We start from the raw sequence: 14,134 nt of genomic DNA, 5'->3' as shown, positions 1-14,134 counted from the left end.
TCATTGGATACAAGCACTTTGCTGAAGCCGAATGTAGCCACCAGACACATTAAATACATTTGATACATTCTAAGTCTTAAGAAAAAATAACCATTAACCAGTGGAATTAAACATTTGCATTTCATATTATAAACAGTTTATACTTTTTTGTAAAGTTATAGCAAAACCTGTTTTGATACACATTAAAATGTTCATTACATACTGTACGTTAATTTTTATCTTACAAAATATATAAAGCAGCTGAAAGCTAAAAGAAATATCTACTTCTATGTTATTCTACGTGTAGTCTCGGTGATTAAAAAAAACCCGAGAGCAAGTTCATCAAATTATCTAAAGGTAGGCCTTTCAACTGCCGCTAGGGGTCGGTGTTATGAACGATAACTCACTGCTGAAACTTGTTTAGAGCAGGCTCGGGGTATCTAACTGTTTACACGCAAAGCAGTTTTTAGCATTTCCCAAGTGTTTATTTGCCCTCAGTAGAATCCAGTGGTTTAAAAATTTAGCACCAATGTTTAACTTATTTACTGTATAGTTGCGGACACCGGTTTTCTGCATATAATTAAAATTTTTAATTAAAATGAAAAGTGAAATCTACCCTCCTTCTCAGTTCTAACCTATTTAAATTTTTATACTCGGTCGTTCCCCTTCGTGCTTAGTAACACAAATAAGATGATCAATTGTTGCAATTACTTGTAAAAATATAGATATTTACACAGGAAGCGAAAAAGCGCGAACACAAAAAACATGACATTAAATTTTCTTCAGCATAATCATCGTCAAAGAGAGTTAAAACTATTGAATATAGTCTGTTCCCTATTCATTTGACCCTGTTATTTCAGGTAGAGTGAAGGCATTCTCGTTCTCTTGGTCAAAACTTTTTGTGTACAAAAAAATATAAGGAACCCTTTTGTGTATATAACAATACCAATGCTGAAGCAGCCTATATGTCATTCCTATAAACGATAACTGATAAATCGACACTAAGTTGGTCATTTTTCACACCTGAGTAACCTGTGCTTAAACACAACATCGGAAAAGTCAATTATAAATGATTAAACTTTTTAATGAGGAAATTAAAAATATGCATAAGTTATTATCTTTTTTGATAATTTTATGTACCTATAAATCTATCTATATAATGTTTTTTACCATATGTGCAACTTGAAAAATTAGTTGAAAGGCCTACTAAAGGATAGTGAATCTTTCTTTTGTAGGGAATTAACCATGCGTCTTAGAGTTGTCGTTCTTTGTCCAGTGATTCCTTCCAAACGTATTGTTCGTGAATACTTGCTTTTATTCTTTGGAAAATTTGATTTATGAAAGAGAAAAGATAAATAGGAGAAAGTGATTATTATTATACTGATAATGATCATGGGGGCACGTCAGCAATGCCTAATCGATGATCATGAAAATTCGCAAAACGATCTCACGTTGAATGAAGAGAAAATATATATATTAACCTCTTCCACATATCCGATTATAGTCTCGCGATACAAAACCTCGACAATGAAAAAAAATCTCAGATATATAGTAAATTTTGTTCAAGTCATTGAGTTAAAATGGTGGTGTGATGAAGGCTACAATAGGGAATCTTCATTCAACGTGATATCGTGTTGAGCATGTTGTATGCATTGAGTGGTTGTAAATGCAGCAATATTTTCAAGACAATGGGAATGCTAGAAGTTGGAGGGCGATGGGTGTGTAATATTATAAAAACGATAAAAGACAATTGTTCTTCTTTGTTTTCCATCATAATCAGATTAGGTCATTGACTGCATGAAACTCGCATAACATCGCTTGGCTTATGGAGGTACCGGGATGGCTCAGTTTGTTATCCTCTTTTATTATATAATTTCTTTTAAATGTGTGGACCAGAGCGGCTGCCATGGTTGGGGAGTGGAGATGTTACCCAACCTGTATAAAATGCAACCAAGACAGTCAAGATTCAGCTTTCCACTCTTTATTAAAGTAAACAATCTATTTCTAATATTAAAATTTCAATAAATAATTTTACAAAATATACTAAACCTTATTAGAAATATAACTACTTATAATATAAAAAGTTTAATTTGTTAATAAAATAAGCCATGTGAAAATTTAATAATTTTGATCAAAACGTGCGCAAGTCTACAAAATAATCTCACCTGTATAAAATGCAACCAAGACAGTCAAGATTCAGCTTTCCACTGAAGTCCTGTCTATCCCGGCCAGTCATTTTATACTAGGTGTACCTTTGTCGATTTACATCTCCATATTTGTAACTCCTTCAAAATTTGCAATAATTACTTGAAATTTTTATTTGAATTTTAATTACTATTATTCTGATCTTGAGTACTTTTTAATTTTCTAATGCACTTTTTATATATTTTCCAATCGTTTGCATAATCTTTAAATATTATTTGTTGTAGCTAATTTATTCAAATATCTGACCTCTGGTCACTTCAATACTATTGGTTCCTTCTTTACCCTAACCAAATACATCTCTTCATAAACAAGTAAGTAGCAGCTACATTCCCATGATCTATTTCGTGGGACAGTCCGATTTAGAAGTTTAATTCCTATTGATCAGCCTCTTTAATTACTTTTATCTGTAGATCTCACGTTCGTTATCTTTTGTCAGACTAAAACTGCAAACTCATAAAATGTGTTCCATTTTTATATTTACTACAATTTTTATTATGATAAATCCCCCTACTGTCGAAAATCTTGTCCCCAAGATTTGTTTAAAGAGATTATGATAAGAAATAATCCGTCTTGCTGCGAATTTCACATAAAACCGAATGTTCAAAGTGATATTTATATTTGATATTATCGCGCCGACTTAAACTTTACTTGAAATTTTTTTTTTTATATATAATTACGTATTTTCAGATGGCTTTAACAAAGGAAATACATAGACACATATTACTATATATTATGTCATCTAAATGCACACACAAATTAGTGAGAGAATTACATAATACACTTTCTAAAAAAAATAAACATATAAAGACACAAAAAATACGAAAAACACTACGTACAATTGTCTTGGTTTTTTCTTTTTCTCTCTCTCGGCATTGGTGGCAGTTTTTTCAGAAAAAATACAGTAGTGATAAAAAAAAGAGTTAAAAAAAATCTTGATTAACAAAAACAAATGCTTTGACACTTCATGGAATATATGTAAATACTCTCGTTGTATGGATTGAAACACTTTTCACAAAAATATTATTGTCGTTGGATATACCCCTTTTTCACAGTACCGAAAGGTATAAACTTTTCCAGTTACATGCATAATAATCTTTAGCTTACATCTGACGCATACTCTGCTCTTTTGTCTGCTTTGAAAAAAAAATCTTTAAAAGTTAAGTCTTTATGAAAGGAGGAATGATTCTCGTAATTATTTCGGAAGAATGGAAATAACTTTATCCCTTCCATTACGACCATTTTCCCTTCAATTTTTTCTCACCAAACCTCATGTTTGGTTGACTATTATAAAGTCCCGACTTAACCTTTAACCTAAATGAATGGTATAAGGGTTTCCCTTTACTATCTTTCAAGGCCCTTAAAATTACCATTTATAGGTTTTAATTAGATCCTCTCGCAAGAGTTTGTAACTTTACTTTCAACCTAAATGAATGGAATCAGGGGTTTTCCTTTACTATCGTTCAAGGCCCTTCCCATTTAGGATTTATTTTTGTAACGTGCGTTACCTACACAAATGGTCAACGGGGTTTCCTTTACTTTTAAGACCCTTCCCATTTATAGGTTTTTTTTCTCTTGATTTCGTCTCATAAATATAACTTTAAGAACACTTCATCTCATATTATGCAAGTCGCTTTATATTTGCTTATAAGCGTAAACAATCTTATTATCAGGTAATTCATAAAATATTGCCCATTTCAAAAAATTATCAACAACATGACAACATTCTAAATACCGTCGTCGTAAAAAAAATTCTTGCAAAACAAACTTAAGGTAGACATTTTGAAAAACAATGCTATCCTACCTGTACTGTAATTTTTTTTTCAAAGTCTTACTCGTAGGACTCAAAAATTAAATTGTCCAACAACTGGATAATTCGTCTTCACATTGGCACTTTGGATTCGAAAGCAGGGGCTCCGGCACAGAATTATAGTCGTTTATTTTAAAAATATATGAAATTGTTTCTTTTTTCGGCCACCAAAGGACGGGATGGTAATAGTCGTATCGAATGTCCTATTTGCTCAAGTTTTTAGAGTTTTTAGTTCTTTTCGTATGTTTCAATGGACTCGCGGTCGGCACAAATTTGTTAAAACGTCTTAGTCCTAGTTGGTCCTGCCCAGGGAGCGTCAGGCCTCGTCGATCGTCTGACGGCTCTGGTCTGTGTCTCGCCTGTTTTCAAGTCCTCTGTTCGAAAATCCAGCGGGATTGTGCACTAATCCTCGTCTGGGGGGGGGGGGGGTGACTTAGAGAACTGTTAAAGGCTATTTCCATTCTTCTGAATCTGACCCCATTTCTCCACCATTTATTATAAAAAAAATAAAAGGAAAATTTTCTTCTTTGTATAAGTAGATTTACTCCTTCACTGGAGGTCGTGGTGGTGCCGGGATGGCTCAATTTGGCTATTCTCTTTTTATTAAATAATTCCTTTTAAATTTGTGGACCAGAGCGGCGGCCATGGATGGGGAGTGGAGATGTTACCCAACCTGTATAAAATGCAACCAAGACAGTCAATATTCAGCTTTCCACTCTTTATTAAAGTAAACAATCTATTTCTAATATTAAAATTTCAATAAATAATTTTACAAAATATACTAAACCTTATTAGAAATATAACTACTTATAATATAAAAAGTTTAATTTGTTAATAAAATAAGCCATGTGAAAATTTAATAATTTTGATCAAAACGTGCGCAAGTCTACAAAATAATCTCACCTGTATAAAATGCAACCAAGACAGTCAAGATTCAGCTTTCCACTGAAGTCCTGTCTATCCCGGCCAGTCATTTTATACTAGGTGTACCTTTGTCGATTTACATCTCCATATTTGTAACTCCTTCAAAATTTGCAATAATTACTTGAAATTTTTATTTGAATTTTAATTACTATTATTCTGATCTTGAGTACTTTTTAATTTTCTAATGCACTTTTAAAATAATTTCCAATCGTTTGCATAATCTTTAAATATTATTTGTTGTAGCTAATTTATTCAAATATCTGACCTCTGGTCACTTCAATACTATTGGTTCCTTCTTTACCCTAACCAAATACATCTCTTCATAAACAAGTAAGTAGCAGCTACATTCCCATGATCTATTTCGTGGGACAGTCCGATTTAGAAGTTTAATTCCTATTGATCAGCCTCTTTAATTACTTTTATCTGTAGATCTCGCGTTCGTTATCTTTTGTCAGACTAAAACTGCAAACTCATAAAATGTGTTCCATTTTTATATTTACTACAATTTTTATTATGATAGTAACTTCAGATCTTAAAATTAAAACATCTGTAGAACCCGTCATTCAACAATATGTAGGTATCAGCAGGTAGTGTAGTTTCCGCTAGGGAACCCAGGAGGGAGACAGACTGGGATTCGATGTGTGATTGGAGAATAACACTGACTGACATGGTGCAGTGTACAAAAATCTCATAAAAAATGGAAAGGACCTTTTTTTTAAGACTATTTTCATTAAAATTTAGGCATCCTAATGATTTGTAGTAGGTTGAACTTTATTTAAAGCAAGACACAGAAGTGGCGTTTACTAGCAGGTGTCATAACAGTATTACACTTTGGTTCACGTCAAATCATGGCTGACGAAAAATAATCCCGGAATCTTCCCTTCCGATTCGGGCATTTTGATACGAGACTGGAGCTGAATTTTTTCATGAGATGAAAAACAACATGTAAACTTCCTGTATTGACCAGATTTATTAAAATTTAGGGCGTGCTGAATTTTCTATATACTGTCAAGAGTGGAGAGTGATTAGGCCCTAGACTAGATTTTCAAGCACCTGCTCGACTTCGACCGAAACAAACTTGCGTGCCTTGCTGGATGGCTATGTATTTTTTGGTACTAAAATCTTTATAAAGAATGGTTTTACAAGATCTGAAAAGAAAACTTCTCAGAAGTTTGTTTTGAATTCGTAACATCTACTCAAACTTGCCTATTTTTGGTAAGAATATATAGCAGAAATTAATACTGTTGTGACACCTGCATGCAGTAAAACCGAATTTTGTACTTAGAAATATTGTAGTCTAAGAATTAAGGTTTTATTTTGTGAGTTTAGACGGAAAATGAGGAATAATGGCATTTTTCGGCCGTCATTGCTATTAGTTCATCTTTAATGGAGCATAGAAAATTAGTCCAGATTTCCTCTAAAATAAATTATGTTGGCCACACCACGGCCTGATTTGGATGTATCGGGTTGAGAGAAATGCATGAAATTTAGAGGACAGCTTAAAAAATACCTTGCCATCACACTCGTTAACATTATTTACTCATAGTTAATTTTAAAATCTATAAATTAAAAAAATTTAGACCACACTCGGAGCAAAATAAAAATTCTGAATATGTGTAAATATCGGTTTATTTGGAACACATTGGTAACAGATAAAGAAATCCGGTCGGAAAAAAACAATTATTGAGGCAAATTAATCGTAATTAAGCAGAAAACACTTTAATATTTCAATAATATTTATTTTTTCGATGCCAATTTTAACCCCACCCCCAACCTTATGACAAAAACTATTTCTTTCGCCCTATTATAAAAAGCAAACTTATTTCCATCAATTTTTCATCCTCATGTGAATCAGTATGCATCCATCAAAAAATTAAAACGAAAAAACCGCACAAGTTTAACGCGCAAGATCATTACATACAGTTCAACTTTTGCCATATTTTTAGAAATCCGTGTTCACCGCGAAGCCCCCTGTCACAGAGTTTTGCCCGTAATTTCCCTATCTTGGGACGGATTTTTATGAAACTTGGTAAATACATTAGGTAATCATCATAGATCGGGAAAATAGCAATATACCGGCAAGGAAAAAAATTAAGTTTAATTGCAGGTGTCATAACAGAATTACACTTTGGTTCACGTCAAATCATGGCTGACGAAAAATAATCCCGGAATCTTCCCTTCCGATTCGGGCATTTTGATACGAGACTGGAGCTGAATTTTTTCATGAGATGAAAAACAACATGTAAACTTCCTGTATTGACCAGATTTATTAAAATTTAGGGCCTGCTGAATTTTCTATATACTGTCAAGAGTGGGGAGTGATTAGGCCCTAGACTAGATTTTCAAGCACCTGCTCGACTTCGACCGAAACAAACTTGCGTGCCTTGCTTGATGGCTATGTATTTTTTGGTACTAAAATCTTTATAAAGAATGGTTTTACAAGATCTGAAAAGAAAAGTTCTCAGAATTTTGTTTTGAATTAGTTACGTCTACTCAAACTTGCGCATTTTTGGTAAGAATATATAGCAGAAATTAATACTGTTGTGACACCTGCAGTAAAACCGAATTTTGTACTTAGAAATATTGTAGTCTAAGAATTAAGGTTTTATTTTGTGAGTTTAGACGGAAAATGAGGAATAATGGCATTTTTCGGCCGTCATTGCTATTAGTTCATCTTTAATGGAGCATAGAAAATTAGTCCAGATTTCCTCTAAAATAAATTATGTTGGCCACACCACGGCCTGATTTGGATGTATCAGGTTGAGAGAAATGCATGGAATTTAGAGGACAGCTTAAAAAATACCTTGCCATCACACTCGTTAAGGTAGTCCGATCCTCAGGTATATAAAATAAGCAGTTAAGTAATCAAAAATACTCATAAAAGTATCTCTGAATCCACAAAGTTGTGTAAATTTATTCACAATATTTCTTTAAAGTTATAGATGAAAGTTAATCATATTATATAAGGAAAATTGTCAAATCTCCAATATTTTTGCAGAAAAAGCGAATTGGAATATCAGCAATGCATTTTCTAATTGCAAATTGATCAGCAAATATATTTTAGGTTAAAAAATGATAGGTATCCGGGCATTCAGAGAAATTGTCATAATTTTCATATTTATTTGGTATTTTCTGTCTTCTATTTCCGTCATGTATTCTATAATACATAGAGTAAAAGGCTTTTGCAATCATTGCAAGACACCACAAATCACTTCTCATTTCATATCACGCTAATAATCATTAGTATCTTAGACTGGATTCAAGAAAATCTTATTTCTCTAAAACTGTATTAACTTTTTCTCCTTTTAAAGTGTACAAATGTCAAATTTTATAAAACCTTTTCTAAGATTTCCAAAGACCTTGCATCTTATAAAGATAAATAAAATGAAAATTGTTGCATGAAAAAATTTCATTTTCAAACTTCATTTTCATGCATTTCAAATTAAATACAATTTTTTGGAGTTATCCTTCCTGGCTGAGGATCGGATATCCTTAACATTATTTACTCATAGTTAATTTTAAGATCGATAAATTAAAAAAATTTAGACCACACTCGAAGCAAAATAAAAATTCTGAATATGTGTAAATATCGGTTTATTTGGAACACATTGGTTACAGATAAAGAAATCCGGTCGTAAAAAATAATTATTGAGGAAAATCAATCGTAATTAAGCAGAAAACACTTTAATATTTCAATAATATTTATTTTTTCGATGCCCATTTTAACCCCACCCCCCAACCTTAAGACAAAAACTATTTCTTTCGCCCTATTATAAAAAGCAAACTTATTTCCATCAATTTTTCATCCTCATGTGAATCAGTATGCATCCATCAAAAAATTAAAACGAAAAAACCGCACAAGTTTAACGCGCAAGATCATTACATACAGTTCAACTTTTGCCATATTTTTAGAAATCCGTGTTCACCGCGAAGCCCCCTGTCACAGAGTTTTGCCCGTATTTTCCCTATCTTGGGACGAATTTTTATGAAACTTGGTAAATACATTAGGTAATCATCATAGATCGGGAAAATAGCAATATAGCAATAGCAAGGAAAAAAAATTAAGTTTAATTGCAGGTGTCATAACAGAATTACACTTTGGTTCACGTCAAATCATTGCTGACGAAAAATAATCCCGGAATCTTCCCCTCCGATTCGGGCATTTTGATACGAGACTGGAGCTGAATTTTTTCATGAGATGAAAAACAACATGTAAACTTCCTGTATTGACCAGATTTATTAAAATTTAGGGCGTGCTGAATTTTCTATATACTGTCAAGAGTGGGGAGGGATTAGGCCCTGGACTAGATTTTCAAGCACCTGCTCGACTTCGACCGAAACAAACTTGCGTGCCTTGCTTGATGGCTATGTATTTTTTGGTACTAAATTCTTTATAAAGAATGGTTTTACAAGATCTGAAAAGAAAACTTCTCAGAATTTTGTTTTGAATTAGTTACGTCTACTCAAACTTGCGCATTTTTGGTAAGAATATATAGCAGAAATTAATACTGTTGTGACACCTGCAGATCCAGTCTGCCGGATACAGGGGACCAATCAGCAGCTCAGTTACATTCTCTAATTACGACGACTAGATCTCTGGGGTAGTCAAGGTCATCCAAGACAGATCTTTGTGTTTAACATCCTGTCACCTAAAATAATCAAGGATAAAATATCACGGGCTATCTATCTCAAATTCAATCATTCTTTATTGCAACTCTTAATGTAAACGAACATAAAATGCCATAAATCTAGTTTATATTGTATACCCTTTAATTCACTAGCATTAATCTTAGTATCATAATAAAAATGATTCCAATTAATTCTTTGTAATAAACAAAGGTATTCAAACGGTTGTTATAATAATATAATTTTATGAAAAAAAATTGCCGTAATTTACATGTATAAGGAAGGCAGTGTCTTTAATTTTATTATCCTTTTTATTCACTTTAAAGATCATGTCGACCTTTCTTCATTAGAGAAACAATGAGAAATAGATAAACTTTCACTGCGTGAAAATTTGGCTTTACAAAACAAGTAAAGATAATGTAAATTTATATTTTACAATGTCTTTAATTGGCTTTTCTGAAAAAAGTCAAAGTTGGAAAAGGTAACCTTTACATTAACTTTACATGCACTTAAATATGATGTAATGTCCCACTTTATCTTGACTTTACAAAAAAGTAAAGTTAATATTTACAACCATTAAACACAGTATTTAGGATATATTAAATCTGATAATTACAGACCTTAAATTTAATTAAATACCATCTTTAATAACCACAATCTGATAATTACAAACCTTAAATTTAATTAAATACCATCTTAAATAACCACAATCTGATAATTACAAACCTTAAATTTAATTAAATACCATCTTTAATAACCACAAAAGTTAATAATTTCCGTTTTCCATTCCAGTGCATGAAGCCTTATTCAAATTATAAATAAGTTTTTTCTTCCAAATTGATAAGTTGCGGAAATGTTAACATCATAATTAATATACAAATTAACAAAAAGCTGACTTTAACTTTGTTTATTACAATACAAAACATTTTTTTTTACAAACATAAGATCAAAATCATCAAGATTCCTGGCAGTATATGTTGGCCACATCCTATACTGCAAATTACATACGAGGGCTGTTCAATAAATAATGTCCTCGGTGCTCAGAAAGAAGCAAAAGACGCTTTTCAATGGTTTGGTCTTCATGATTTTACTAATTAATCTCTTTTAAGTAAAATACATGTCCGTAACATCCTTTATCCAATTTCTGATTATTTTTAAGAACACATTTTTGGGTATATTACCCTAAGTATACTGGAAAATGGCAGATCCAGTGATTTCCCGGACTTGTTTCTTCCCTCTGAAAGGTATTTTTTTTCAAGTTTGGAAATAGAAACAAGTCAAAAGGTCAAAGATCTGGCAAACATTGTTAATGTGAAAAAACATTAACTTTTTGTTTATCCCGAAAATCCCTTTACTCTTCAGGGCATGCAGGTTTGGACGCTGTCTTGAGGAAATTCAATGTAGTGGAGTCCTGATTCTGGGTCCTTCCTCTAATAAACCTTTTGATTTTTTGGCAAAAAAATTGCTTTCTAGACTCCTCCAGAAATTAAACTGTCTCTCCGAATACGAATTTAAACAAAAATACCACTAATTTTTAAGAAAATTACATATGAATCTGTCTTTGTGCTCTTGAATACCTGTGTTCTTGTCAGACATTCGCCATTTTTATCAAGAACATCTTATGGTAAATTTTGTTTTGAGGGTATTAATCAATAGATTCATGTTCCAATATCTGTTTGAAAGTAAAACACTCGTGGATAATAAAATTACTGATATTTTAAAATAATTGTAAAGAAATTCGTATACGCTGTCGTTTTCACTCATTTTTCAAAATATAGGGTGACCTTTGAGTACCAAGCTTTTTTACCGTCAAACGTTTCTTAAAAACAGTGCAAACTATCTCCGATATGATGTCTATCAAATTTTCTATGTGTCTTAAAGTCAATCATACATCATCAAATATTATTTGTTGAAATTTGGCATCCAGTACATACGTTGTTATCATTTTTGTTGGCAAGGAGGGTACCCATTTTTGATGCCCATTAAATAATTTTTTATCATTGAAATCCACCTGCTCTTTTGTCTATAAAACAGGCATTGGTTGCTATAAATGTTATATATTTCAGTTAATATTTCTTTGGGATTTTAACAAGTTTTACGTCAGCTATAATGAAGCTTATATTTTCACTCCAGTTTACTGATTCTTTACCATTCATTTAAAATGCAGTGTCTCGAAAAGCCCTTGTTTTCCAGCTTCTCACGATGAAACTATGTGATGAAAAGTGGTCATATAAACTGCATAAAATTTATGAAAGATTCAATTATGAGAGAAAGTCAAGTTTAGTGTCATATGATATCTGTTATGTATGTTATATAGTTCAGGACATTATTTATTGAACAGCTCTCGTACATATCAAAGACAGAGTACATTTCACAAATATGTTTTTTGTATGTGACATACTTTATAATAAAACCATCTGTATATTCTTGATTTTAAAGTTGTGAATCAACATAAAACTATGTCCTCTTTCTTGTGGATATTGGTTTTAGTGGAAATCAACAACTGTCAAAATGTTTTTGTCACACCTCCCTTTTCAGAGTTCAAAACTTTTCTCCCTATGCAGGCATTTTCCTTATGCTTTTCCTAAAAGAAAAAAAAGTATTTTTTTCAGTGCCATGCATAAGTATGAATATTTTCAAAGGTGTCTGTGTTATCAGAATTCACAATACCATGATTAATAAAAATAAAAACAAGGCACAACTTAATTAATAAATGAAAAGTTCATACATGACCTTTAACCGCAAAAAGCAAAAAAATGTAAATTTATCAATTTAATAAGATGAGTGGAACTCTTGTTATTGACATATTATATGAAGAATCAATGGGTTAGGTCATGTATCCCTTATCACAAAAAGCCTATAAATAACAATTTGAGAAATATGTATTTTTTAAGGGTACGTATAAAAAACAAAGAATAAATCCCTGAAATATTGAGAAATCATAGGTTTCCTGACTACTCAGTTGTCCATTTACAAAGAGAACAATATAGTGCTACATATTTAGTTTATCACTGCATGAAAATTCGGCTTTACAAAACAAGTAAAGATAATGTAAATTTATTATTTACAAAGCCTTTAATTGGCTTTTCTGAAAAAAGTCAAAGTTGGAAAAGGTAACCTTTACATTAACTTTACATGCACTTAAATATGATGTAATGTCCCACATTGTCTTGACTTTACAAAAAAGTAAAGTTAATATTTACAACCATTAAACACCATATTTAGGATATATTAAATCTGATAATTACAGATCTTAAATTTAATTAAATACCATCTTTAATTACCACAAAAGTTAATAATTTCTATTTTCCATTCTAGTGAATAAAGCCTTATGCAATTAATAAATGTTTTTTCTCCCAAGTCGATACTGCGGAAGTCTGGACATCATAATCAATTAATATATATACAAAGTAACAAAAAAGTTGACTTTAACTTTGTTTATTACAATTTTTTTTTACAAACATAAGATCAAAAACATCAAGATTCTTGACAGTATATGTTGCCAACATCCTATCCTGCAAATCACATACTCATGAATAAGTATCCAAGACAGAGTACATTTCAAGAAAATGTTTTTCATATGTGAAATGTTTTTTAATAAAACCAACTGTACATTCTTGAATTTAAAGTTGTGAATCAACATAAAACTGTGTTCTTCTTTCTTGGATATTGGTTTCAGTGGAAATCAATAACTGTCAAAATGTTTTTGTCACATCTCCCTTTTCAGAGTCCAAAACTTTTCTTCCCATGCAGGCATTCATCTAATGCTTTTCCTAAAAGAAAAAAAAACTATAAGTATATTTTCAGTGCCATGCATTAGTATGAATATTTTCAAAAGCATCTGTGTTATCAGAATTCTCAATACCATGATTAATAAAAATGAAAACAAGGCACAACCTAATTAATAAATAAAAAGTTCATACATAACCTTTAACCTCAAAAAGAAAAAAAATGTAAATTTATAAATTTAATAAGAGGAGTGGACCTCTTTCTATTGATATATTACATGTATATGCAAAATCAATGGGTTAACCGTTAAATCATGTATCCCCCAATATAATTAAAATTAGATTTTAGATCCGCTCAAATACTCGCTAAACATTAGTGTAGCGAGTAAGGGAGTGGAACTAACATCTAATTTTAATTAGATTTTGTATTCCTGATCACAAAAAGCCTAAAATTACAATTTGAGAATTATGTATTTTTTAAAGGGTACTAAACAAAACCAAAGAATAAATCCTTAAAATAAAGAGAAATCATAGGTTTTCCTGACTACTCAGTAGTCAGTTTACAAAAAGAACAATATAGTGCTACATATTCAGCTAAGCTGTACATGTAAACAGAATGATACTCAAGTTATGGTTTAGGAAGTCTCCTTCCCCGCAGTAACGCATTTTAACGCATATACCATTTCCTACTTCTAACGCAAAATCATGCATAGACTGATTCCCCGCAATCACGCATTTTCACGCACTTTAAAAAGTTCATTTTGTCTTTAATTTAATGCCAATTTCCTTCTATTTTATACTTGCAAACATCTCATCAAAGAAGAAAAGTCATTTTTGCATTAAAATATAGTGTCATAATATTATT

This window comes from Saccostrea cucullata, unplaced genomic scaffold (genome assembly GCF_032062105.1).
Source record: "Saccostrea cucullata isolate Sc308-1 unplaced genomic scaffold, CSIRO_AGI_Scuc_v1 ctg6575, whole genome shotgun sequence".
In the NCBI taxonomy this organism is placed as follows: Eukaryota; Metazoa; Mollusca; class Bivalvia; order Ostreida; family Ostreidae; genus Saccostrea; species Saccostrea cuccullata.
This window is presented reverse-complemented; position numbering follows the sequence as displayed.